General features: G+C 44.8%; 1 long non-coding RNA gene across 1 annotated transcript; it reads left to right on the top strand.

Annotated features, from left to right (window-relative positions):
- The first annotated feature begins 691 nt into the window (after window positions 1-691).
- Window positions 692-27,975, top strand: LOC310756036. Its single transcript, XR_014544672.1, has 2 exons — window positions 692-1,373; window positions 27,732-27,975. It is a non-coding gene; the product is annotated as an uncharacterized lncRNA (long non-coding RNA).

Raw genomic sequence — 27,975 nt, 5'->3', positions numbered from 1 at the left:
CCTACCTACCTGTGGACTGTCTCGCCAGAGTGGTGCATGCTCTAGTTATCTCCCGCTTGGACTACTGCAATGCGCTCTACGTGGGGCTACCTTTGAAGGTGACCCGGAAACTGCAACTAATCCAGAATGCGGCAGCTAGACTGGTGACTGGGAGTGGCTGCCAGGACCACATAACACCGGTCCTGAGTGATCTGCATTGGCTCCCAGTATGTTTCTGAGCACAATTCAAAGTGTTGGTGCTGACCTTTAAAGCCCTAAACGGCCTCGGTCCTGTATACCTGAAGGAGCGTCTCCACCGCCATCGTTCAGCCCGGACACTGAGGTCCAGCACCGAGGGCCTTCTGGCGGTTCCCTCACTGCGAGAAGCCAAGTTACAGGGAACCAGGCAGAGGGCCTTCTCGGTAGTGGCGCCCGCCCTGTGGAACGCCCTCCCTTCAGATGTGAAGGAAATCAGTGGCGTAGCGTGGGTTGTCAGCACCCGGGGCAAGGCAAGTAATTTGCGCCCTCTAACCCGTGGATTTGCGCCCCCTAACCCGTGGATTTGCCCTAACCCCAGATGTTGCGCCCGGTGCGGCCGGCCCCCCCTGCACCCCCCACGCTACGCCACTGAAGGAAATACGTAGGTATCTTATCTTTAAAAGACATCTGAAGGCAGCCCTGTTTAGGGAAGTTTTTAATATTTAAGGCTGTATTGTTTTTAACACTCTATTGGGAGCCGCCCAGAGTGGCTGGGGAAACTCAGCCAGATGGGCGGGGTACAAATAAATAATAATAATAATAATAATAATAATAATAATAATAATAATAATTACAGCATTTGCAGGTTATGTGCTTTAAAAAAGCAGAGTTGAAAATAAAGGGCGCACATTTAGGTTTGCCCTTCTTTCAATCTGTGGGAAAGAAGATGCATCTCTGGCCGACTCCCAGTGAAGATGTTAACTAAGTCGGAGGACGTGAAAGGGGATACGCGGTCCCCAATTCCTTCTCCCTCGTTGAACCTTTGGGCCTTTCATTTGCTTGTGCTTTCAGAAGCACACCAGACAGTGGGCCCTTTGTCTGAGGGGAAGGCCCGTTCCTTAGCAACCTCGCACCACCGACTTCGGAGGCAGAAGCACACAGGCCGGCCTACTTGGGACAGGAATGCGTCCTCAGGTTTGGCGCTGGGAATGCCAGGAATGCAGGGCTGCCCGGAGAGCTGTCCTCGGCTAAGCCATGCCCTTGCAAAAGGATCAAGAGGTCATTCAGCTCCTGGGACAGAATGCCTCAGTTTTCCCCCAAAGAAATGGCTCCGTGCCCTACTTCACTGCAAGCTAAAGAGAGACAGAGGCGCATGCATGCACACAGTCCCTCCCTGCATCTCGGTGTCTGCTCAGGTTTGTAATGTATCCCCGCAGGCCACCAAAAGGCCAGCTTCATAAATGGTGAACAGCTTCTTTCTCGCTCAAGTCCCCATGCAGAAAGCCTGAGAATTTGAATTGGACTGGGCGACTAGCCCCGCATACAGAGAGTGAATATTATCAACCATATATTTACCTGGACACAATAAAAATGAGGGCAGTGGCATACACTCCATTTCTCCCATGAAAATAGGGACGCCCTAGACTATTATTAAGGGATGCAGGTGGCGCTGTTGGTTAAACCACAGAGCCCAAGATTTGCCGATCAGAAGGTCGGCGGTTCAAATCCCCACGACGGGGTGAGCTCCCATTGCTCAGTCCCTGCTCCTGCCAACCTAGCAGTTCGAAAGCATGTCAAAGTGCAAGTAGATAAATAGGTACCACTCCAGCAGGAAGGTAAACGGCGTTTCTGTGCGCTGCTCTGGTTCGCCAGAAGCGGCTTAGTCATGCTGGCCACATGACCTGGAAGCTGTACGCCGGCTCCCTCGGCCAATAAAGCGAGATGAGGGCCGCAACCCCTGAGTTGTCTGTGACTGGACCTAATGGCCAGGGGTCCCTTTACCTTTAGACTATTATTATTATTATTCCCCACCCATCTAACTGGGTTGGTACTCTGGGTGGCTTCCAACATATATAAAAACATAATGAAACATGAGACAAAACTCCATACCCTCCAACATTTATCCTATGAAAATAGGGACATCCAATAATAATAATAATAATAATAATAATAATAATAATTTATCATTTCTACCCCATCCATCTGGCTGGGTTTGCCCAGCCACTCTGGGCTCCCAACAGAATATAAAAAACACAATAAAACATCAAACATTAAAAACTCCCCTACCCTTCAACATTTCTCAGATGGAAAAAGCTATGTACTAAAGAAAAGCAGGGCATTCCAGGATCAAATCAGAAACTGGGATGGCTTCTGTAAATCCAGGACTGTCCCTGGAAAATAGAGACACTTGAAGGTCTGCCATGGGTTGTATCCAATCCTACTCCTACTCAAAGTAGATCCATTGAAATTGATGGACCTAAGTCATTTCCACTGACTTCACTGGGTCTGCTTAAATTGTGTGTCCAACATTAGAATAGTAAAGAACCATTCCTTTCCTGCCTGGTGTTGCAGTCTTATAAATGATAAGTTGCAGCAATCCAGGTACTAGTACAAAGTCTGGATGCTCCAGTTGTCCAAGCAGGAGGTCAGCCAGTCTGAAATGTCCTTGAGAACATAGCCTGGGTTTGTAGTTTGGAGCTTTAAAGCTGCTACAGGGTCAGGATTCCATATTTCTTTACTGTGGTCTACCAATAAGACAGCTTCTAGGGCTGAAGTCAAACCACTGGAGAATCACAGCGCCTGCTGTGGCTGCAGAGACCGGTAACTCACAACTGCTGCCTCCCACATTGTTTTTGCTGCATTAGCAGCACCCAAGTGACCTCTCTGGGACCCAAGCCTGGGCAGTGTATATGGAGGCCCTGGGCTGTCCAGGTATTATTGGACTCCAACTCCCATCAGTCCTTGCAGGGGCTGATAAGAGTTGGAGTCAATCATGTTCTACAAGAAGCTTCTTCAGTTTCAGGTACTGTAGGGTGGTATCCATCGAAGTTTTACTCAAAGTAGAGCCACTGAAATTAATGAACATGACAAAGTTCTTGTTGTTTAGTCGTGTCCGACTCTTCGTGACCCCATGGACCAGAGCATGCCAGGCACTCCTGTCTTCCACTGCCTCCCGCAGTTTGGTCAAACTCATGTTTGTAGCTTCGAGAACACTATCCAACCATCTCGTCCTCTGTCGTCCCCTTCTCCTTGTGCCCTCCATCTTTCCCAACATCAGGGTCTTTTCCAGGGAGTCTTCTCTTTTCATGAGGTGGCCAAAGTCTTGGAGCCTCAGCTTCACGATCTGTCCTTCCAGTGAGCACTCAGGGCTGATTTCCTTCAGAATGGATAGGTTTGATCTTCTTGCAGTCCATGGGACTCTCAAGAGTTTCCTCCAGCACCATAATTCAAAAGCATCAATTCTTCAGCGATCAGCCTTCTTTATGGTCCAGCTCTCACTTCCATACATCACTACTGGGAAAACCAGAGCTTTAACTATATGGACCTTTGTTGGCAAGGTGATGTCTCTGCTTTTTAAGATGCTGTCTAGGTTTGTCATTGCTTTTCTCCCAAGAAGCAGGCATCTTTTAATTTCGTGGCTGCTGTCACCATTCAATGGGTCTACTCTGAGTAAAAATTGATTTAAATACCACCATTTCTTTCTTGCAAGATTGCATGGATGAAAGGGAATGGATTTATGAATGAACACTTGCAGAAACGATACAGGCAGGCAGTAGACTGATGCATCCATCCCTACTTCAGGCAGAGACCAGGCATGACCTTAAATAGATTTAGACTCTCCAGTTTTAGCACTGACCTCTATCAGCCAAAAATAAAACCTGTCAGTACCCACTAATTCTACTGAGCACCTAGGTAACGCACCTAGAAAACGAACCAGGAGGAATCTGGGAAAGCTCCAAAAACCTATTTTGTTCTACTTCACTATCTTAAACCGAGTGATAAAGTTTTGTGTGTCAACAAGCAAAGAGTATAATCTGAAGGACCCAAGTAGAAGTTCCATATATGAATGGTGCAATCCTATGTATATTTACTTATTTTTGGATGGCTGCCTTTATCAGCTACAAAATTTGTATCTGAAGGAAATTAGACAAGATGGGAAGCTCAGGTATTCAGAAATCAAAGGATAATACAGTATATATGGCAGGTTTATTAGAAAATGAAAATTGAAATGTCAATAAATCTGGCAAAGTATCTAATGAAATATGATCTCTTTAACTGCCTACTCCTCTGATTTGTCAGCATTTTCAACGCAGGACTTAGATTTAGGTCACCTGAACATGTTCAGAGTGCTTTTCTATTATTGTTGACTAACCACAGTATGCAGATGTAGGAATAGGCCTTCCAAGTTTGAGCCCCAGCACCACTTATTATTAAAATGAACTGCTGACACTTAATATGGCTGCATTTCTGGAATGTGCACTACTAAAACATCATTATTTCAATTTTTAACTTGTTTCTTCTCTGTGATAGAAGAAGGATATATTCTTGCTTCAGCAGATTTTTTGGGGGGTGGGGAGAGTTCAACATGTTCAGATCTTTAAGGAACTACTATAGTTACCACATTCATTAATTAGGACCAGAATGCATCAGATTTGTGAAGAGGGCTTTTGGAATAAATTCCTATTAAGCTCTTCTGGGCAGTCTTACTGATTTCGAGGGACTTTGGCAACAGCACATGCTTTGGTGCCCAGCTGCTTGGGAAGATGACTTCAGATGAGATTAGAAGGTTATGAAATGTAAGAAGAATGCCAAGAGGAAAATAATTAGGAATAATCAGAGTCAAATGTTCCCTGGACTGTGTTGAAATTTGCAAGCAGAAAAGAAATCGGGGACAATCAACCTAAAACCTGCAGCAAATATTTGTTGTGATAATGTGCAAAGCACAAGTTGAAAGAAAACAGCATTTTGAGGGTGAATTGCTTTCGACGTTTCTTACACGAGAACTGATGACCTCTGCTAGAGTTTCAGCTGTTTCAGATATACATGCCCTATATAGCTGAAATGGAAGTGATGTCTTGCATGTGTGAATCAGCTGTCGCAGATTTAGATCTGCAGGCTATCACAGCGCTGGGTTACCCATTAGGCAAACTAGGGATTACCCACATAGAGCACATTGCAGTAGTCCAAGCGGGAGATAACCAGCTCAAGTACCACTCTGGCAAGTGCGCAGGCAGGTAGAGTCTCAGTCGGTGTACCAAATGGAGCTGGTAGACAGCTGCCCTGGACACAGAATTGACCTGTGCCTCCATGGACAATTGTTAAGTCCACAATGACTCCCAGGCTGTGCACCTGGTCCTTTAGGGGCACAGTTACCCCATTCAGGACCAGGGAGGTTCCCACACCTGGCCGTCTCCTGTCACCCAGAATCTTGCTGGCCCTTATTGACTTATTTTACTCCTTCTGGTTGTACCAGTTGACCTCAAATGCCCATTTGCCTTTTGGGTCTGATTATCTTCCAATATATTAATTTGTAACCATAGTTTTAATGTGCTTTTATTTATTTATTTAAACTGACCCCTTTCTATTATCTTTGATATGGACTTTAAAAATTTTTTATAATAAAATATTGTGTTTGATGGATTACGTAGTTTTTTTTTAAAGGAGTAGGGATTCTTTTCTCCTCCCTCTTTTTGTTTTTTCTGTATATACTAAAACTATCATACAAGTTCGGGAGATTTTTTTTTGGGGGGGGAACCAATTACGGTGGTACCTCGGGTTACAGACGCTTCAGGTTACAGACTCCGCTAACCCAGAAATAGTACCTCGGGCTAACAACTTTGCTTCAGGATGAGAACAGAAATCGTGTGGCGGCAGCGGGAGGCCCCATTTGCTAAAGTGGTGCTTCAGGTTAAGAACGGACCTTCAGAACGAATTAAGTTCTTAATCCGAGGTACCACTGTATGGGTGTTGCAGCCCAGCAACATTGGAAGGGCACCAGGTTAGGAAAGGCTGCTGATTATTATTGTATAGCCTCATCTGCCTCATCTTTCTCTTCTTAAAAAAAAAATCTAAACAAAATATGAGCATAAAAAACCCTTCAGCATCACCCTGAATTGGAAGAAGGATTATCATTATTTTATTGTCCTGTTTCTTTGCCTAATGAAAACAAGGCAGGTAAAACCAGAGATTTGTACAACCAGCCACCATGGGATATCTGCCAGTCAGACCTGGCTTTGTCAAATGCCATGAATTCTACAACACAATCACTAATCACACTTCTGAAGAAATCCCCATGTGGATGGGACCGGCTCTAGGAAATCCTGTAGCAAATTACCCTGACCATCCAATGAGCAACCCCCTCCTGGGCATCTTACTTTAGAGAAAGCTACTGAAATCTCCAATTCCCTGCCTTGGTTTAGAAGACCTTATGCTACCTGATGCAGCAAAATGCATTCCAGATTCCCAGGATGCCAAAGTACACATCCTGCTCTCCTTCTTCCCCTTGCCACCAGCCAGCCACCTTCTCTCTCGTTCAGGGTGGAATCTTGTTGTCTCATCCAACCCCACTAATTTCCAGTAAGCCCAGTCACCATTGAAGCCACAGGACCCTGTGTGAGCATAAGTTGGCTCAGACTGGCCTCTCAGAGCTCTGGCTAGTTTGCATCCCTCCCGCCAGCATTCCTTAGCCTGCTGTGCAAAAATAGAAGGGCAGCTTTGTGTGAGGTCACCAGGCTCACAAGGAAGTCTATCAGGACACTGCGGGTTGGGGGGGCGGGGAACGACGACATTCCAGTTGCCAGCTATTTGGACCTTTTCCATTGTAAATACATTCCCTTTGGGAATGTCACCCCCCTCTTTTTCTCTCAAAGGGGTTGGAATCTAAAAGCATAGGAAAGGGGCAAACTGGTTTGCTTGCTTGCTTAGTGTTGAAACAAAGTAAGAGCCCATCTTGTAGGTGGCAACTGAAGGAAGAAAGAGAGATTTCAAGTTGGTCAGACAGATCATTATCAGAATGAAATAACAGTTGTGGTTTAAAATATTTGTTGCTATTCATTTGAAACATAAAATGTAGAAGTTCACAGTACAGACAAGATATCTTAGCCTTTGTGGACTTATTTAAAAACCCAGGGACTTGCCAAAATAGGTAGATATGTTATAAAGCACAAGTGCAGCTCAGTGTGACTTACATTACATTAACCATTCCGATATCTTACAAAGGAACCCCAAAGAAAAATATGATCTTTTTATTATTGATTCTGTCAGTAATGCACATATATTTTTCATTTTCACTAATGTAGCTATCAGGCTATGTGGCATGATGAATTACAAGTTCAAAGGCTTCAGTTTTTTCTGTTATTAGTTGATACTCAGGGGGCTTAAAAATAATGCCCCATACTTAATGAATATGTGCAGTAAATATAGTACCTAATAACCTTACAGATGTGTACTTTTAATCTTATAGTACAAAAAAGAGTCTCCTCTCTCTGGAAGAAAGCCCATCCCTCCCTCTTCCTCAAAATAGGGCTTTTTTTAGCTTGGGGGAAAGAAGGGAGGGTGTAATAGGGAGCACAGGGCATGGCTATAATCCAAATCACTTTTTTTATGAGCAAAGGAGAGTCATTCCCCTTTTGAGCTTCCCCCTCTCAAATACTTATCCCTTTATCTGAAATTCCATTCCATGGTAAAGCTGTGCAGTTGTAGATGCTGAGGATATATATAGCTGAAATATACTCGGAGTTGAGTGTGGATTTCATGCTCTTTATTCAGCTCATAGTAGTGAGGAATAGAAGCTCCCTCGAAATGTCTGCTTTATATACATTATTTACACAATGGGCCCCACATGATTGGCTAATTCTGGGATTCTCCTGTAGGCCAATCAGGTTGCGGATTCACTTCCACGTGGAGTTGGATTGGGTGGCTCCTGCGGACCAATCAGACTGCTGCATTCTGGATCCTATTGTTCTAGGACCAATCAGACCGCTGCATTCTGAATCCTACTGTTCTAGGACCAATCAGACTGCTGCATTTTGGATCCTATTCAACTCAGAACATAACAACAGCCCAGAGAATGAATGCAGGAGCTAATCTCTGCTTCTTCACATTTTTACCCCTGCCCCCTTTTTTGCTTTTATTTTAGGTACTCTCTCAACATCATTCAAGACAGAGGCAGTGTGCACTGGCTATAGACTGGGGAGAAATTAGATTCGGTTCACATTTAAAAACAAACCATACATACTCTGCACTTTCTGGGGAAAAAAGATGTGAACTGAAACATGTTCAAAATTTGCACGGCACTGAATTTTACAGTGCAGCTCCCGGCAAAATGATGTGTACGAAAATGCATATGCTGGGATAAAGTGTTTCTCTCCCCCCCCCCCCTTTTAATTGCAAGCCGATGTGAAAATGTGGAGAGCTGTGGTTTTGATCAGGAAAATTAAAAATGGAGAGAAACAAAAACCAACAGATTCCCCTACCCCTAGTCTTGCCTCCCCTGCAACACCATCACCTTTGCCTAGAGATCATGATCCCATCCCTGACTGGGGAAAGGAAACCTGGAGGCAATATTAAAAGACCTTTTCCTGGTTTGAAAGGAAGGTGCTTGCCTATTGTTTTGGGTTCTGATCAAGACAATATATATGCATCTTTCTGAGTGGAAGAGTGAAGTGAGCCTCTGCTTTGAATCCTACCTATCAATGCCAGCTTTGCAGCTAATGGGCTCTTCTGTGCCCACTAGCCAGTTAAGTTGGCAGTACTGCGTGCCCCTGTCCTCACGCCAAGCTAAGCTGATTTCCCAGCATCGCACACCCCAGCTGTTTGCCTGCCTGACTAAACTGCAGTGCCAGCCATACTGGCCTTCATCCTTCGTTAATGAGGTGGGGCTGCTTCTTTAAATATTATTCTGTTTGAGCTTCCTACCACTCTGTGGTACAGCCAGTGGCTTTCTCTCTTCACTTGGCTATTTATGGTCTCCATAATATTAACAGTAATTCACTGGCCTATGTCTGGGCTGTTTATCTTCCTCTGGGCAGCTAAGGCAGGGATTATAGGAAGCCTTCCACAGGCCTCGCGCTACAGATCCTACATATTTCCCTTTGGTTCTAAGGGCTCCCAAGAAGTCAACAGCTGGTGACAGACAATGGGCGGTGGAATTGTTGACGCCCCCCTCCTACCGTTAAGGTACCACAATGACACCTGCTTGTTTGTGGGGTGAAGGAGAGGAGGGGCACAAGGAATTCAGTTGTGGGTCAGATGTGTGGGTGCTCCTTTGTCTCACTATAAATATCAAATCTTCAAATCTCCTCTCACACTGAGAGGAGGCATCTTAGCCTGTGGTTGTTAGACAATCACAAAAAGGTCTTTCTGGCACAGCACAGATGTAACACCCTGCCACAATAATAACACAACAACAATAATAATACAACAACAACAACAACAACAACAATTTATTATTTATACGCCGCCCATCTGGCTGGGCTTCCCCAGCCACTCTGGGCGGCTTCCCAAAAAAATATTAAAATGCTGTAATGCATCAAACATTAAAAGCTTCCCTAAACAGGGCTGCCTTCAGATGTCTTCTAAAAGTCTGGTAGTTGTTGTTCTCTTTGACATCTGGTGGGAGGGTGTTCCACAGGGAGGGCGCCACTACCAAGAAGGCCCTCTGCCTGGTTCCCTGTAACTTGGCTTCTTGCAGCGAGGGAACCGCCAGGAGGCCCTCAGTGCTGGACCTCAGTGTCTGGGCAGAATGATGGAGGTGGAGACGCTCCTTCAGGTATACAGGACTGAGGCTGTTTAGGGCTTTAAAGGTCAGCACCAACACTTTGAATTGTGCTCGGAAACGCAAGTCCACTGCAAGTCCACTGTTGCTGCAGCAGATCTCCGGAGAAAGGCAAACTTCTACGTGGAAATTCATTGTGGAGTCAGTGCCTTTGCAAGTTTCACACAATGCTGTCCTCATGAAAATGCCGCCTCATATTCCCTCTATCTTGTTTAATCCGGATTTACCGTCGCCCCCTCCTACTTTCCTCCTCGTCCTCGTCCTCCTCCGCCTCCTCCTCCTCCTCCTCCTCTTCTTCTTCTTCTTCTTTTTACGTAACAGATTTTCAGCAGAAACAGTAAACCCAGATTAAATGGGAAATTTTTCAATGAGGACAATGTGATCTGGACAACGTGCAAACTGTGCTTGCATGCACACCACTGAATTGGCAATAAACTGCCATGCCAAAGCACCCGCCTTTCGCTTATGTACCACAAAACTCAGCTCGGCCTTCTCTGCCTCTTCCCCCCAAACCTGCACCTTCTGTTGTTTTCTTAGCACACACAGATCTCACAAACCTGCTTTCTACCCATTCTGACGCGGGTGGCGCTGTGGGTTAAACCACAGAGCCTAGGACTTGCCGATCAGAAGGTCGGCGGTTTGAATCCCTGTGAGCTCCCGTTGCTCGGTCCCTGCTCCTGCCAACCTAGCAGTTTGAAAGCACCTCAAAGTGCAAGTAGATAAATAGGTACCACTCTGGTGGGAAGGTAAACGGCATTTCCATGCACTGCTCTGGTTCGCCAGAAGTGGCTTAGTCATGCTGGCCACATGACCCGGAAGCTGTACTCTGGCTCCCTCGGCCAATAAAGCAAGATGAGTGCCGCAACCCCAGAGTTGGTCACAACTGGACCTAATGGTCAGGGGTCCCTTTACCTTTACCCATTCAGAACACATAAGCAAGTTCCACCTTCTCTCCTGCTATTCTAAGCAGCCAGACAGCAATATCTGTAACAAAAGGAAGGTACCTGGTTAGTAGGTTTAGTACAGTGTTTCCCAGATTTGGGATTCCAGCTGTTTTCAGACTACAGTTCCCATCATCACTGGTCCTGCTGGCTAGGGATGATGTGAGTTGTAGTCCAAAAACAGCTGGAGACCCAAGTTTGGGAAACACTGGTTTAGTACCTGGTTAGACCTGGCTAGTAGGTTTGACCAACTTTCGGCAGCCTTTATGGACCTGTTAACTGTCTCCTATGCAAACCTCCACATTTTCAATGATGTAATATCAGCCAGAAATTAGAACGACAGTAGCTTGAATGCTCACCAGGTGACCTTCCTAATAGTATTAGTCTTGGGAAAAATGCATGTACTGGTGAAAACAATGGGCAAAATGCATTAAATTGAGGTAAACTGCTTTGCAAAAATATGGATTGCCCAAAAAGCTGTACAATAGGAGAAATCCACACTAAAACAGTGATGAATTTTTATGAGGACTTAAAAAAAAAAAAAAGCCAAATGTTTCAAAATGTGGAGAACTGAATTTAGGATTGTAAACACGAGAAACTGAAATGGACAAGGGTTGCCCATATCTATTAAAGATACACCAGTACAAGCAACACCGCTTTTGGATGTGGGCAGTGGAGATTCAGGTGCTTCCACATAAAAATAAGCCCAGTTTTGCACATGCAAACCTACCTGAAGATGGGCTGCGATAGGTAACTTGATGACAGCTTTCCCCAGGCCACGGCCCACTCACCAAACTCCCCATTAATGACATTACACCCTCTACAAACAGGCGTTAACGCATAGGCATGAATAGATTCTCTGTTACATGCCCCAATCATTTATTTAACCTCCGAGGTGGCTTTGCCTCATCCCCCCGGCAGAAAGCAGAACAAAATGCTTTCTATTTATATTTCCTCCCAGACACAGGCTTCCTTGTCTCCTGGCTTTGCCTTTGACACCATTACACACTGCTCGATTCTGCTGTCATTAGCGCGCACCAGTGCAAACGGACAGAAACTGAGTTAGGGCAGCGTAACATTGGCACATACGAGACCCAAATCCATCCCATGATGCTAAATAAAGCATGAATGGAGGAAACCGCACATAGGTAACCACAGACTCCCCTCCCCATTGAATTCTCAGACCCAGAAATGTTTTGCACGTGCAGAAGCTGTATTGTCTCTTGGTTTTTAAGAAAGGGGGTTTCTAGACTTTCTCTGTACCAGGGGATGGTGGGTGGATGGTATAGGCAGCCTTGCATAGGGCCTGGTTGAGACCAGCCAGATAGCCTGGGGACGAGGTTAGGGGTGGGGTGAGAGATTCAATTTAGTTGGCATTTACAGGCAATTTTTTCTTAATCCACACTTTCCAAAGCAACATATAGACTTTTATGTTTAAATAATAATAATAATAATTTATTATTTATACCCCGCCCATCTGGCTGGGCCTCCCCAGCCACTCTGGGCGGCTTCCATAAAAACCAAAAATACAATAAAATATCACACGTTAAAAACTTCCCTGAACAGGGCTGCCTTAAGATGTCTTCTGAATGTCAGGTAGTTGTTTATCGCTTTGACATCTGCTGGAAGGGCGTTCCACAGGGCGGGCGCCACTACCGAGAAGGCCCTCTGCCTGGTTCCCTGTAGCTTTGCTTCTCGCAATGAGGGAACCGCCAGAAGGCCCTCGGCGCTGGACCTCAGTGTCCGGGCAGAATGATGGGGGTGGAGACGCTCCTTCAGGTATACTGGACCGAGGCCGTTTAGGGCTTTAAAGGTCAGCACCAACACTTTGAATTGTGCTCGGAAACGTACTGGGAGCCAATGTAGGTCTTTCAAGACCGGTGTTATATAGTCTCGGCGGCCGCCCCCAGTCACCAGTCTAGCTGCCGCATTCTGGATTAATTGTAGTTTCCGAGTCACCTTCAAAGGTAGCCCCACGTAGAGTGCATTGCAGTAGTCCAAGCGGGAGATAACCAGAGCATGCACCACTCTGGCGAGACAGTCCGCAGGCAGATAGGGTCTCAGCCTATGTACCAGATGGAGCTGGTAAACAGCTGCCCTGGACACAGACTTGACCTGTGCCTCCATGGACAGCTGTGAGTCCAAAATGACTCCCAGGCTGCGCACCTGGTCCTTCAGGGGCACAGTTACCCCATTCAGGACCAGCGAATCCTCCACACCTGCCCGCCTCCTGTCCCCCAAAAACAGTACTTCTGTCTTGTCAGGATTCAACCTCAATCTGTTAGCCGCCATCCATCCTCCAACCGCTTCCAGACACTCACACAGGACCTTCACCGCCCTCACTGGTTCTGATTTAAAAGAGAGGTAGAGCTGGGTATCATCCGCATACTGATGAACACCCAGCCCAAACCTCCTGATGATCTCTCCCAGCGGCTGCATGTAAATGTTGAAAAGCATGGGGGAGAGGACAGAACCCTGAGGCACCCCACAAGTGAGAGCCCAGGGGTCTGAACACTCATCCCCCACCACCACTTTCTGAACACGGCCCAGGAGGAAGGAGCGGAACCACTGTATGACAGTGCCTCCAGCTCCCAGCCCCTGAAGACGGTCCAGAAGGATGTTATGGTCGATGGTATCAAACGCCGCTGAGAGATCCAGCAGAACTAGGAAACAGCTCTCACCTTTGTCCCTAGCCCGCCGGAGATCATCAACCAGTGCGACCAAGGCAGTTTCAGTCCCATGATGAGGCCTGAATCCCGACTGGAAGGGATCCAAATGGTCCGCTTCTTCCAGGCGTGCCTGGAGTTGTTCGGCAACCGCTCGCTCAATCACCTTGCCCAAGAATGGAAGATTTGAGACATTAAACTGAAATGGATGTATTGGTGGTTACTTTATTTATTTATTCCCCCCCAATATAACAGGCTTTAGTAATAGTCTTACAATACATTACATATATATAGTACATCTTGTAGAGTAAATTGAGATTTCAATCATATACACGCAAAAATGTGTATATTAGCATAAATTTGTCCTAAAGTGCTTGTGAATTTTCATGAGGATATTATTATTATTATTATTATTATTATTATTATTATTAAAATCACAAACTGATATGGAAATGTGGAAAAGTATATTTAAGCTTGGGGGGAAATAGAAACTGAGAGAAACCAGTATTGACATACTCACCCATTTCTAGCTGATAGTGATCTAATTTATTTGCTTGTGTGTTTTATGAGATTTATATTGTGCCACATGACTCCAAAGGAAGAATGGAAGGCAGTTGGAAGAATGGAAACCCAGTCTCCGCTACAAAGACACTGATCCTTGTGTCATCATTAATTTTATCCCTCTCTAGGGAGTGGGGAGGCCCTGACTTGCAGCTGACATAGGATCTCTGCGACTGCCATTTCTCAACAAGACCCTAGAAGCCTTTATAGTTCTCGGGCAACCAGGAGAAGGCCAGAGTCAACCTATCAGAGCAGGATCATGCAAATGTTCTCACAGACCAAATAAGAGGCTGCAGCTCCTTTGTCTGGCAGCTGTTACCAAAAACAGCTTAGAGAGAGATCCTGCTGCCCCAACTGATAGTAGACCATGGTTCAAAATGTGTACCCTTCCACCACACACACACTCCCGACACTAAGAAGATTAGATTATTATTTTTTTTAAGATAATTTATTACGGTCAAAGACCAGCTTGCATAACACAATAAAAACAGTGTTCGTAAAGATACAATATACAATCAGAGCAGATTGCAGCAATAGCTCATGAGTTAAAATTGAGATATATACATACACTTGTACAACTGAGATTTGGGCTACCATAAAAATTGACCCTGAGGCGCCCCAAAGGGTGACTTCAGCATTTCCGATTGCATGGAGCCTGGACAGCCCCGTGGTTTTCCACGGATCTGAGGGCAATGAAACAATCGTTGAGACGGCTAGAGCGCCGGTGGCGGACAACTCATTCTGAATCTGACCGGACACAGGTTAGAGCTCAACGTCGAGCCTACCAAGTGGCGATAGCGACGGCGAAAAAGACTTTCTTCGCCGCCTCTATTGCATCTGCAGAAAACAGCAGCAGGAGACTTTTTCAGGTGGTTCACAATTTAGCGGAACCACCTGCGACATCTGGGCCCAGTACGGGCCACATGATCTCCTGCAATGAGATCTCCTGTGACATTTTAGTGTATTTTTCATCTTTGTTGGAAGCCGCCCAGAGTGGCTGGGGAAACCCAGCCAGATGGGCGGGGTACAAATAATAAATTATTATTATTATTATTATTATTATTATTATTATTATTATTATTAATTTCCCCAGTAAGCTATTTTATTCTAGAGGTTGATCTGTGCCTACAAATCTGAGCGCAGAATCTGGCTACCAGCCAGGTCGTCTTGTGATCTTTGCCTAAGAGGAGAGAATTAAGTTTAGACTTGTCTGAAAGATCGGCAAGCCTCTTCAGGAAAGGATCAATGGTGAAACATAAAAAGGACATCTAAAAAATATATGTTCAAGGTTTCCTATTTCCTCTAATGGGCAGGCGCAAAGTCTCTGTGCTATAAGAGCCTTCTTTAAGGCTCTTATATAAGAGCCTTCCAGAACAGGTGAGGGCAAGGCTGAGCTTCTAGCAAGAGTGAAAGCCCTTCTTGGGTTTCTGGATGCAAGGAAATAGAGATATGTTGCTGGAGCGGCTACGTATCTCCCGTTTACTATGATTCTGAGAAGATTAGTTTACCTGGGCTTCTAAGTGCCCCCACCTGAACCTCAACATCAAAAAAATCAAGATCATGGCCACTGGTTCCGTCACCTCCTGGCAAATAGAAGGGAAAGAAATGGAGGCAGTGAGAGATTTTACTTTCTTGGGCTCCATGATCACTGCAGATGGTGACAGCAGTCACGAAATTAAAAGACGCCTGCTTCTTGGGAGAAAAGCAATGACAAACCTAGACAGCATCTTAAAAAGCAGAGACACCACCTTGCCGACAAAGGTCTGTGTAGTTAAAGCTATGGTTTTTCCAGTAGTGATGTATGAAAGTGAGAGCTGGACCATAAAGAAGGCTGATCGCCAAAGAATTGATGCTTTTGAATTATGGTGCTGGAGGAGACTCTTGAGAGTCCCATGGACCGCAAGAAGATCAAACCTATCCATTCTGAAGGAAAGCAGCCCTGAGTGCTCACTGGAAGGATAGATTGTGAAGCTGAGGCTCCAATACTTTGGCCACCTCATGAGAAGAGAAGACTCCCTGGAAAAGACCCTGATGTTGGGAAAGACAGAGGGCACAAGGAGAAGGGGACGACAGAGGATCAGATGGTTGGACAGTGTTCTCGAAGCTACAAAGATGAGTCTGACCAAACTGCGGGAGGCAGTGGAAGACAGGAGTGCCTGGCGTGCTCTGATCCATGGGGTCACAAAGAGTCGGACACGACTAAACGACTAAACAACAACAACAACAGAATCCCCTTGGATCAAATGGCACAAACTGAACTTTAAACAAAACAGTTTGTTTTATTCACAAAATACACAGAACATGGTATCGTATCCTCCAACCCTCCCGATTTCCTTCTGACTGGATCCTGGAATGCCTCGTTTTGATGCCACACTCCTGTGCCAAACAGCTGGCACCTGCAAGAGCACAGCACCAAAAGACGCACACCCCAATTTTCATCAGTGGAATGTAGGAGGGTATGCATTACTCCCTCCCCCAAGTGACCCAGAAAAATCACAAAAAGGGGCAGAATGGGGCGGTGGTTGGAATGGGTTGCTTGCAGGCTTTTTCCGATGGTGTTTCAAATACAGTGGTACCTCGGGTTAAGTACTTAATTCGTTCTGGAGGTCCGTTCTTAACCTGAAACTGTTCTTAACCTGAAGCACCACTTTAGCTAATGGGGCCCTCGGCTGCCACCAGAGCAGGATTTCTGTTCTCATCCTGAAGCAAAGTTCTTAACCCAAGGTACTATTTCTGGGTTAGGGGAGTCTGTAACCTGAAGCCTATGTAACCCGAGGTACCACTGTATAAGTGATTTCACTGATGCTCATGGTGCCTCGGAACATAACCTCTGCGTAAATGGGGGGTTGCCTGTTTTGCAGTGAAAATACGTAAGCGGTTGTTTCTAGCTTCTAAACTACTTACTTACTAAAGTAGGCCGTCAGCGTCTCTTACATGTTGGAAGCCTAGACCAGTTTAAAATCAGCCATATTTCCTTATTCCTTCCTGGAAGATTTCTTATGTGGGCTTTAGGTTAGCTTTCCCAGCTAACTCCAACTGAAGACCCTAAACACAGGACGTGGCTAAACCTTTATAGATCTTTGCCTGTGAAACTGACACAGTGCCTCTTCTGCACTAGGAAGCTGGAACGGGTGAAGCCAGGGTCACAAGGATCAACCTTGGTTGCTCACTTAGGAAGGAAGGGTGTGGAAGGAATGCAGGATGCAGGAAGGGCCACTAAGATTCGGGGGTAAAATGAAGGTCAACTTGAACATTTTATGCATTTCCTACCGTTTAACATTAACCTTCCCAACTGTCCGCGACATTCAAGTTGTTCTTTTGATTCTAAAATACAGTGGTACTTCGGGTTACATATGCTTCAGGTTACAGACTCCGCTAACCCAGAAATAGTACCTCGGGTTAAGAACTTTGCTTCAGGATGAGAACAGAAATCGTTCTCTAGCGGCGCAGCAGCAGCGGGAGGCCCCATTAGCTAAAGTGGTGCTTCAGGTTAAGAACAGTTTCAGGTTAAGAACGGACCTCCAGAACGAATTAAGTTCTTAACCCGAGATACTACTGTATCATGTTCTGAATGCTGGTTAACATATGAGAAAAGGTTTTGGCGAAGGAATGGTTTCTTAGAAAGCCGGACTTTGGACTTGCAGCAACAATATTTACCGCAATTGTGTCAATAATCTGTAGGCACTTCATGAGACATCACCTAAGTTGAACGATGGGTTTCACTATTACAAGGTGCAGTAGTGATGGCCACCAACTAGGATGGCTTTAAAAGGGAATTAGAGCAAATCATGGCAGGTGAGGCTTCTAATGGCTCCAAGTTGTAATGGCTATATAGTACCTCCAATATTGGAGACAGCATGGTTCTGAATGAATGCCAGCTGCTGAGGAACATGAACAGAAGAGGTTAGGGTTTTAAAAAAACAAACCATGATACCCCAAGATACTCCGCCTTTCGCCCCGGATGTCAATTCTGCCTTTGAAAGCCCGGTAATGTTTGGACATATGGCAGCCCTATTGTCCACCATGGAAACAATATCAGACCCTCCAAGTGTCCCTATTTTCCATGACAGTCCTAGATTTACAGAAGCTGTCCCAGTTTCTGATTTGATCCTGGAATGTCCTGCTTTTCCTAAGGACATCCCTATCTTCATCAGAGAAATATTGGAGATTTTGGTATTATGCGACGCTCAAGCCAAGGAGATAAGTAACTACACAACCTTTAGAAGACTTCTAAAGGCAGTCCTATATGGGGAAGGTTTTTTAAATGTTTTATTATGTTTTTATATATTTTGGAAGCCACCCAGAGTGGCTGGAGCAACCCAGTCAGATAGGTGGAGTATAAATAATAAAATTGTTATTGAACAGGATATACCTATTTTCATTGGAGAAATGTTGGAGGGTTTGGAATATCGGACTAAATTGGTCAGATCCTGCAGGGTTGCTTTTTTTGAGTGGCCTTCATACACAACAACCAAAATGTCATTTACTGAGGGGCTCATGACTGGAGGAGATGGAGGAATGTCTTTGCTGGCATTACTAGATCATGGGTAGGCAAACTAAGGCCTGGGGGCCGGATCCAGCCCAATTGCCTTCTAAATCCAGCCTGTGGACAGTCCAGGAATCAGCATGTTTTTACATGAGTAGAATGTGTCCTTTTATTTAAAATGCATCTCTGGGTTATTTGTGGGGCCTGCCTGGTGTTTTTATATGAGTAGAATGTGTGCTTTTATTTAAAATGCATCTCTGGGTTATTTGTGGGGCATAGGAATTTGTTCATTCCCCCCCAAAAAAAATAGTCCGGCCCCCCACTAGGTCTGAGGGACAGTGGACCGGCCCCCTTCTGAAAAAGTTTGCTGACCCCTGTACTAGATGTTTAAGGCACCAATTGCTACTGCCAGAAAGAATCCATTATCACCACCAACAAAAAGAATAAAGCAGTAAATAAATAACATTGAGAACTATCAGAAACTTATTTTCTGCAGTGAAATATATTTATGCCACCCACACCCTCATGCCCAGAGGAGGTTGCTTTTCTCAATAGTCTATTGTGGAATATATAGCTGAGTTAACAACCCACAAACCCACCTGTCCTCAAAGGTCACAAAAGCAGTACTCTCTGCAGGGGCAGGATTCGGCGAGCTTGAGAATTATAGCTTAGGAAGCCAAGTGAGTGGAAAGTTGTTAACACTCGCTGGGACAGAGGATGGAGGAGGCAAATCACCCCACCCACAAGCAATGGAACCATGGATATTGTCTCCACACTTCAGACTGCGACATTGAAGGGAGCCAGGTGAGACTTCCTTGGTGCCAAAAGAAGACATTTCACACCTTCTGTTATTTTCAGTCAAAATAACCAGGGCATTCAAAAGAAAATATACTCTGGCTTGAAAAACAAACTTCATGTTTATGCTTTCCATGGTATGATCCTCCAAACCAATCAGGAGAGGAAATAAGCAATTATTGCTGTTCTTTGAATGGGTCTGTGTGGGGCACCAGGGTTCCTTGCAGCCAAAGATGCCCCATTTTTCTTCTTGTGGTTGGGACGTGGCACAGACTGGTGTGTCCTTGTGTAACCACCAGTGGCATTAATCTACTGACAACATGTTGGTGGAGTTGGGATCCTCTTAAGTCAGGGATTCTGGGCTAGCATAGTCAATGATATGGGAAGATGGGAGTTGAACAACATTGAGAGGGTCACAATAGCCCCAATTCTTAGCTTACTTTTAATTCTCAAAGCCCATGGAATCAAGCACTTCAGCGGTGGTAATAGTAGTGATTGCTCAGGTATGTGCAAACTCCATTCTGAAACCTTCCCTCAAAATATATTTTAACATTTTACCTTGCCTCTTTTCATAGTCAGTCTGGGGGCCTTTCGGTAGCCATTAATTTACCGTATATTTGAGCTTTAATTTTTACCAGGTTCATCATTTTACAATTTTACAAGCTAAGAGAAAGAATGCAATATCCCTTACCAGGTCTGAATATCTTATAGTAGAATTTGAGCATACTACTTAAGGTCTGGCTTCCAGGATATATTCCTTTCCAGCTGACAAAACAGCAAATTCTTTTATTCGTTAAAAGGGCTCTGGGAACATGATATTGGACAAGTTGTACAAGATGATGCCTGGACTAACTTGTGGAATAAACAACTTGTAAAATCTGTCTCTGCAATGGCCAGAGCATGTTCCTTAAGAAGGATCAATTGCTGGTATCTAACTCCACTCAATGCCACCTAGTTCAGTTCTGAGTGTTATAACTGTTATATACAGTATGGGCTATGGGGCTCATATATACATAAGTGTTGGGAATGTCTGGCCAATGCATCACATTGGACCATGATTTTTAAGGAGATCACTGCGATTTCAGAGCAAACCGTATCACTCAGTTGGCACTGAATATATAGGAGGTGGAATATATAGGAATATATATATATAGGAATATATAGGAGGTGGAAGAATGAAAACAAATTTTGAAAACAAATCATTCCTGTAAGGCTGGAGACAGAAAGAAAGTTTGAAACTGTCAGGTACACTTACTTTGGATGTGTGGCTCTACAGATTTTGGAACAACAGTATTGCAGAAAAATGGATATTTACTGCAAATTTAGCCAAGGGGAAAGCAAAGCCAATGTACTTTTTCTTCGCCATTTGGAATCCATTTATGAATGTATTAAAATGCCTGGACCAAAACTAGATGTGTCAAATACATTTCTCCAGTTGTAAAGAACTGATCTTCTCCTGAAACAGAACATAAAGGAAATGGCAATTATTCACACAATTTTTTTATACAAGAATACATGGATATGATTATGCTTAGTGAAACTCTAGTGTGTGTGTTACTTACATTTGCTTATTGTTAATTACCTCTTCATCTGTACAGCATACCGTTGTCCTATGTTTTTTGCAAATGTAAGAAAACTTTGTATGCCACGTTAATGTTTAATAAATTTGAGAATTAAAAGCAACAACAGCAAGCCACCATGTTGCTTCTGGGGCAAAATGTGCTTCTTTGCTTCATCATAATTTATTTATCAGAATGCAAGACTTTTAAATGTTTGTTTTGCTTCTACGGTTAAATAAAATAACAAAGAGGAGGATTTTCTATATTTCCATCTGCAAATGACTCCACAAACACAAGCTGATCTATTAAACAAAGTCCTTTCCAGTACCAATAGGAACTGGACAGAAAGGTACTTTGAGGCGCAGAATGAAGGCTCAATCCAGAATACATACCACGGCCAACTCAAAGAAACTCAGGAGCTATGAAGATCAGACCTTTGAGGTCTTCCATCTTTCTTTCCATTAGGTTGGGTTTTGGGAGAGGGTTGATTTACTAAATAAATTTAGCATGTCTGCGTCTCTCTTTCCTTGCAGCTTGGGTTTGTCATAAAGCATATCCTCCAGCTCAGTGGGCTTAAACATTTCCAAGACCGCATCACACCTTTTAGGGCTGTCACATCGCAGCCCAGAGGTCTGGCCTTACGTGCCTGTATGTCCTGCCATGTGGCAGGAGGGAAACGAGAGAGACGTGGCTTGTCTCTCAAATTATTTCCATGGCTGTGATGTCCCTTCCTTTCTTCCACCCATGAAAATGAGCAGGAAAGCAAATATGATGCCTAAGATAGGTCCATAGGGAGAAACTGGTGAAAGGTACTGCAACTAAGGGATGCGGATGGCGCTGTGGGTTAAACCACAGAGTCTAGGACTTGCCAATCAGAAGGTCGGCGGTTCGAATCCCTGCGACGGGGTGAGCTCCTGTTACTCAGTCCCTGCTCCTGCCAACCTAGCAGTTTGAAAGCACATCAAAAGTGCAAGTAGATAAATAGGTACCACTCCGTTGGGAAGGTAAACGGCGTTTCTATGTCGTTTCTCTGGTCGCCAGAAGCGGCTTAGTCATGCTGGCCACATGACCCGGAAGCTGTATGCTGCCTCCCTCGGCCAATAAAGCGAGATGAGCGCCACAACCCCAGAGTCGGTCACAATTGGACCTAATGGTCAGGAGTCCCTTTACCTTTACTGCAACTAAGTTGTCTCCCTGTCATGACTACTGAACCTGACCTGCTTTACTGCCCCAGGGAAGGCTCTGGTGAGGGTGAAGATGCAAACTCCTCAAGGAGGAACATTCAGCATTTCCTCCTGTGGCCTCCTGTGGGGACATACCTCTTCCAACTCCCTCAGGCTCTGAGGACGACTCCCCAGTAACTTCTTTGTCTCCTCTGTGTCACAAAAACCAGAGATTATATTGTAGAACTGGACAAGGACCTGGTAAATGCATCACCATCTCCTTTGGGAGTCAGGGCTAACTGATGAACAGGACTTGGAGCTGCAACTCCTCACTGAGACAACATCTTTCCCATTGCCCAAGATGTGGAGCCAGTAGAACTCACTTGGAGCTTTCCATGGTCCTGATAAAGCCTGCCTGATGAGGCTGTGTCCCCTTCTTCTTCTTCTTCTTCTTCTTCTTCTTCTTCTTCTTCTTCTTCTTCTTCACCTCTTGCTTACCCGTGATTTTACCTGTGGGCTTAATGAGTACACTTCACCTGCTGTAATCTTTCCTAAGTGCTACCACTTGCCTTAAGAATAGAACTGAACAGAATATTCTCAGCACATCTAAGAATTTAAAGATACAGATCAGATCTCACTCTTAACCCTAACTTTCAGTGTGGGACCCACTCTTATTTTTGTTCTTTTCTCCTCCTCTTCTCCATCATTCTGCTGCTTACGTTCTCCATGCAACATGGCTGGAACTTTCTCTACTGATAAGCAAAGGCCCAGTTGCAGCCATATTAGTGTGCTGGTCCCGTGGGCTAACCGAGAGGCGAGGTCCGAGTCCAGTCCGAGGTCAAAGGTGCAGTATGGAGGCAGTCCGAAGAAGTTGAAGCTGGATGCAGGGCAGGTAGTAGGGTGAGGTCAGGAGCTCTGGCAGGATAGCAGGACAGGGTTCAGGCAGGAACTGAAAATCAACAAAGTTGCTCCCGCAACTTGGGACTGAGGCTGGCTGGCTTTTATCTGCCTCATGGCACAGGGTGGCCCCGATCCTCAGGTGACTCGCGTCTCCTGGCCTGGAGGCGATCACTCCTCCTGCGGGAACTTAGTTCCCTCCGCCTCTCTGCCCTGAGCCTCTGCAGCTCAGGAGAAGCTGGAGGGTTACCGGACCCAGAGGTAACCTCAGCTTCCCCTGACGGGGCTGAGAGTGGAGCACCTGCAGGCAATGGGTCCTCCACCCCCTCAGGAGCCAGAGCAGACTCAGCTGGTGCCTGCACCTGAGGATCCAGCACAGGTGAGGACCCTTCAGGCTCAAGCCCCAGCCCCGGCTCAGCTGGTTCTGGATGCGGAGACTCCTGTGCAGGCTGGGATTCTTCAGGTTCAGCATCCGAATCTGAATCCCAGGCCATCACAATTAGGTTCTCTTCCCCTCTCGAGAACACACTGTACATAAATTTATTTCTTCATACCCTTCTTTTCCCGCAACAAAGATCTTTAAGAAGGTAAAGTGAGGAATTTCCACTGGTATTACTCACTTGTTAGGCTGTGATACACCAGCTGAAGACCAAGTGCTCAGTTGGTATTCATTTAAAAGGTGGAGGCCAGCCTTCCTCAATAGTGCTCTCCTGATGCTTTGGACTACATTTCCCATCATCCCCAGCTGGCTGATAGTCAGGGTTGAAAGAAGTTGTGGTCCAGAATAATGGGAGGGCACACTTTTCTCACACTTTGCACAAACTGCATTTAAAAGCCCAGCTCTTTTTCAGATTTGGCTCATTGACCAAATCCACTCCTTCTGGCACAAACATACTGCTGCACATTTTCGCTCACCTTCAGAACAAAAAGAGCACAGCATTGCAGACAGCTTAGGCTGTGGCTAATCATCCTGAACTGCCTTCAAAACATATTTAGCCCTTGTCTTCAGAGTCTAGACTAGAACATTTTAACAAGCAGCACCGGACATTTAGCTCCAGACAGAGCTCTCCACTCACACAATGTTTTGGAGGCAGACCCTCCAAGTGTCCCTATTTTCCAGGGACAGTCCCAGATTTACAGAAACCATCCCAGGTTCTGATTCGATCTCAGAATGTCCCACTTTCCCTTAAGACGTCCCTATTTTCATCAGAGAAATATTGGAGCGTATGGTATTATGTGACCCTCGAGCCATCTGAAGGGAGCCCTGTATAGGTTGTTTTTTTAACGTTTAGTATTTTATTATGTTTTTATATATGTTGGAAGACGTCCAGAGTGGCTGGGATAACAACAACAACAACAACTTTATTTAATTTATTTATTTAATAATAATTTTATTTAATTTATTTATTTAATAATAATTTTATTTAATTTATTTATTTAATAATAATTTTATTTATTTATTTATTTATTTATTTATGTATTTATTAGTTTATTTATTAATAATAATAATGCAATAAAGGTAAAGGTACCTCTGACCATTAGGTCCAGTCGTGGACGACTCTGGGGTTGCGCGCTCATCTCGCTCTATAGGCCGAGGGAGCCGGCATTTGTCTGCAGACAGCTTCCGGGTCCTGTGGCCAGCATGACTAAGCCGCTTCTGGCGAACCAGAGCAGCGCACAGAAACACTGTTTACCTTCCCACCGGAGCGGTACCTATTTATCTACTTGCACTTGACGTGCTTTCGAACTGCTAGGTGGGCAGGAGCAGGGACTGAGCAACGGGAGCTCACTCCGTTGTGGGGATTCGAACCGCCGAGCTTCTGATCGGCAAGCCCTAGGCTCTGTGATTTAGACCACAGCGCCACCCGCATCCCTAATGATGCAATAGGATGTCCCTATTTTAATCAGAGAAATGTTGGAGGGTATGGGGAGGACCATTAATTACACAGAGCTGGGGCCGTGTTACAGCAACGGCTGAAGGCCTGCAGGCAACTTGTTAGTCAAGTCAGGAGGCAGGTAGCCAAGCTGTCAATCTCAGAACAGCTCGGCTGATGCCTATGAAGCAGACTGGAGAGAAGGCCTTTCTGGTTGCGGTGCCCTATGTATGGAATGCCCTGCCCAGAGAGGCTTGCCAGGCACCAACCATGATGTCATTCCAGTGCCAGGCAATGCTGTTTGCTCAGGTAGAAACATGCATTTAAAGCACATGGCTTCTCCCAGGGCATCCTGAGAACAGTAGTTTGTTAAGGGTGCTGGGAATTATAGCTCTGAGAAGGGTAAACTGCAGTTCTCAGGATTCTTTGGGGAAAGCCATATTTCTGAAATGTACAGTGTGGATGGGACCATAATGGCGCATAACTGGCTTGCATGAGATTTTTTTTATTACTTTTTTTTTTTTACCAACAGCCAAAACACAGTGAGACCCCCCAGGCGGCTGATACATTGGGTATACATAGCCAATAATAACATATTCAAATCAACCATATGTACAATTCTATGTACATTAACACTCCTCCCGCCACAAGGTTTATTTAACTTTTAACATTTTAATTGCCCCAAATTGTTCAGACCTGCCCAAATAATTCAATATCTTCTGAAACCAATCCTCCTCCTTCTCACTGACCTTAAACCCTTTCATTCTGTGTATCTTCACAGTTAGATATTCTAAAATTATAATATTTTTCAGTTTTTCCTCCATTGGTTCACCCCTGGCTCTTCTGCATTTTTCAAATTACTCGCTAAAACCTGTCTGGCTGCAATTACCATCAGTTTTACCCATTTATATTCCTCTTTATTTTCTAGCTCGGTGCTACTCAGGCTAATAAGAACCATTAATTTAGATATTTCCACCTTCCTACCCAGAATTCCCAATATTTCTATACCAATCTGTTTCCAGAATTCATTAACTAACGGACAATCCCACCACATATGGCTTGAATGAGATTTAATCTGACCTGCTATATCTTTATACTGAATCTTCATGCTGTTGTTTGGTTCACTTGTTGCTTTAAACATGTGATTTGAGATTGACCTGATACACTGTCCTGTGAATTTCTCGGAAGGGTTGTCTAACACATTTCATAAATAAGGAAATGCCTGACCTTTTGAGATACTCAGACTGTACTGCTAGACCAGAGTCAGCAGCCCTTTTGGCCCCATGCGGGTGGCACTGTGGGCTACACCACAGAGCCTAGGACTTGCTGATCAGATGGTCGGCGGTTTGAATCCCTGCGACAGGGTGAGCTCCCATTGCTCGGTCCCTGCTCCTGCCAACCTAGCAGTTCAAAAGCACGTCAAAGTGCAAGTAGATAAATAGGTACTGCTCTGGAGGGAAGGTAAACGGTGTTTCCGTGCACTGCTCTGGTTCACCAGAAGCGGCTTAGTCATGCTAGCCACATGACCCGGAAGCTGTACGCTGGCTCCCTCAGCCAATAAAGCGAGATAAGCGCCGCAACCCCAGAGTCGGTCAGGACTGGACCTAATGGTCAAGGGTCCCTCTACCTTTACCTAGTCAAATACAACTTCTGGCCATCTGCAATGATGGTGCTAAAGTTTGTTCTAGCAGCTCCCTTTGCCTTAAGCTATTATGAAGGAGCAGAAAGGAAAGTCTCTGGATTCCACTGCTAGAATCCTCACTTAGAGACCTCAGGCTCCTGACATAGGCAGCTGGTACTTATGGGGCCCGATTCACAAGCCTTGACTTAACAGTCCAGCTTAGATACGGTCTGGTGCTTTGTTCCTATAAATCTTGATTCTTGTTAGGGAACTGGAAAGTAAATACAGATACAGACATATAAAGACAAGGACAGAATGCACTAGAAAGCTGTCTGCTAGCTCAAGTCCCATTAAAATGAATAGGATCTAGTATGCTCTGGGTAGCTCAGTTAGTTAGAGTGTGGTGCTGATAACATCAAGATTGGAGGTTCGATCCCCATATGGGACATCGACATATTCCTGCATTGCAGGGGGTTGGACTAGATGATCCTTGGGATTCCTTCCAACTTTACAGTTCTATAATTTAGAGGACAAATTTTTTAAAAGACAAATTTTGTACTATTTGGTTTGACTTTGTTGAATATATATTAAAATTTAAAAATCCCAATAGAATACCAGATCAGTGTGAACTTAATAATAATAGTAATAAGAATAACAATAACAATAGCAACAATAATAATTTTATTATTTATTAATACCATGCCCATCTGGCTGGGTTGCCCCAGTTACTCTGGGTGATTTCCAACACATATAAGAACATAACAAAACATCAAACATTAAAAACTTCCTCATACATGTCTTAGAAAAGTTGTATAGTTATTTATCTCCTTGACATCTGATAGGAGGGTATTCCACACGGAGGGTGCCACTGCCGTGAAGGCCCTCTGTCTGGTTCCCTGTGACTTGGGGGAACTGCCAGAAGGCCCTCGGAGGTGGACCTCAGTGTCCAGGCTGAATGATGGGGATGGAGACTCTCCTTCAGGTATACAGCCATTTAGGGCTTTAAAGTTCAGCACCGACACTTTTAATAGCGCTCAGAAACACATTGGGAGCCAGTGTAGATCCTTTAGGACTGGTGTAATATAGAATCAATAAGTCAGCAGTTGGTTCTCTTGATGGACACATTGGGTCATGATTTACCAAACATTTGTGATGCATTAATGTAATAGTTCTATATTTTAAAGGTTTTTTGGGAAAGGGGCAGGGGGTCCAGGCAAGAGACCCAGAGCTCCCTGGGTCACTGAATAACAATACCAATTCTCAGAATCTGGTTCTGCAACACCTGTATAGACGTAGCACCAAAGAGAAGCGAGTTAACTTGCATTGCAACTAAAGCTTCAGTTTGGCAAGTCTCTCTCATTTTCACCTTAAAACAGCCCAGGTATGAAGATGCTGGCCCTTCTGAATCTGTCTCGTTCACTTTTTCCCTGCTCAGGTGGAGGAGCCTGGCTCCTGGCAGCTGTTCCTGTTGCACTTGGAGGCTGATGAAAAACAACCCATGAAGGCCAGTCTGTTTAAGTGGCATTTATATTGGTGTGCTGGCATAATTTTTATTTTTCGAAAGGATACCATCCTGCTCAGCAGTCTCATACAAAACTGTGATTGACATTGATGTGAATTTTGCTGGCTGACACCATCAAGGAACAAACCCATCAGAGGAATTAAAAATGTTGACACTG

Source organism: Podarcis filfolensis (genome assembly GCF_964270895.1).
Source record: "Podarcis filfolensis genome assembly, chromosome: 2".
Lineage (NCBI taxonomy): Eukaryota > Metazoa > Chordata > Lepidosauria > Squamata > Lacertidae > Podarcis > Podarcis filfolensis.
Note: the sequence above shows the minus strand (reverse complement) of the source record. Positions and strands in the feature narration are given on the sequence as shown.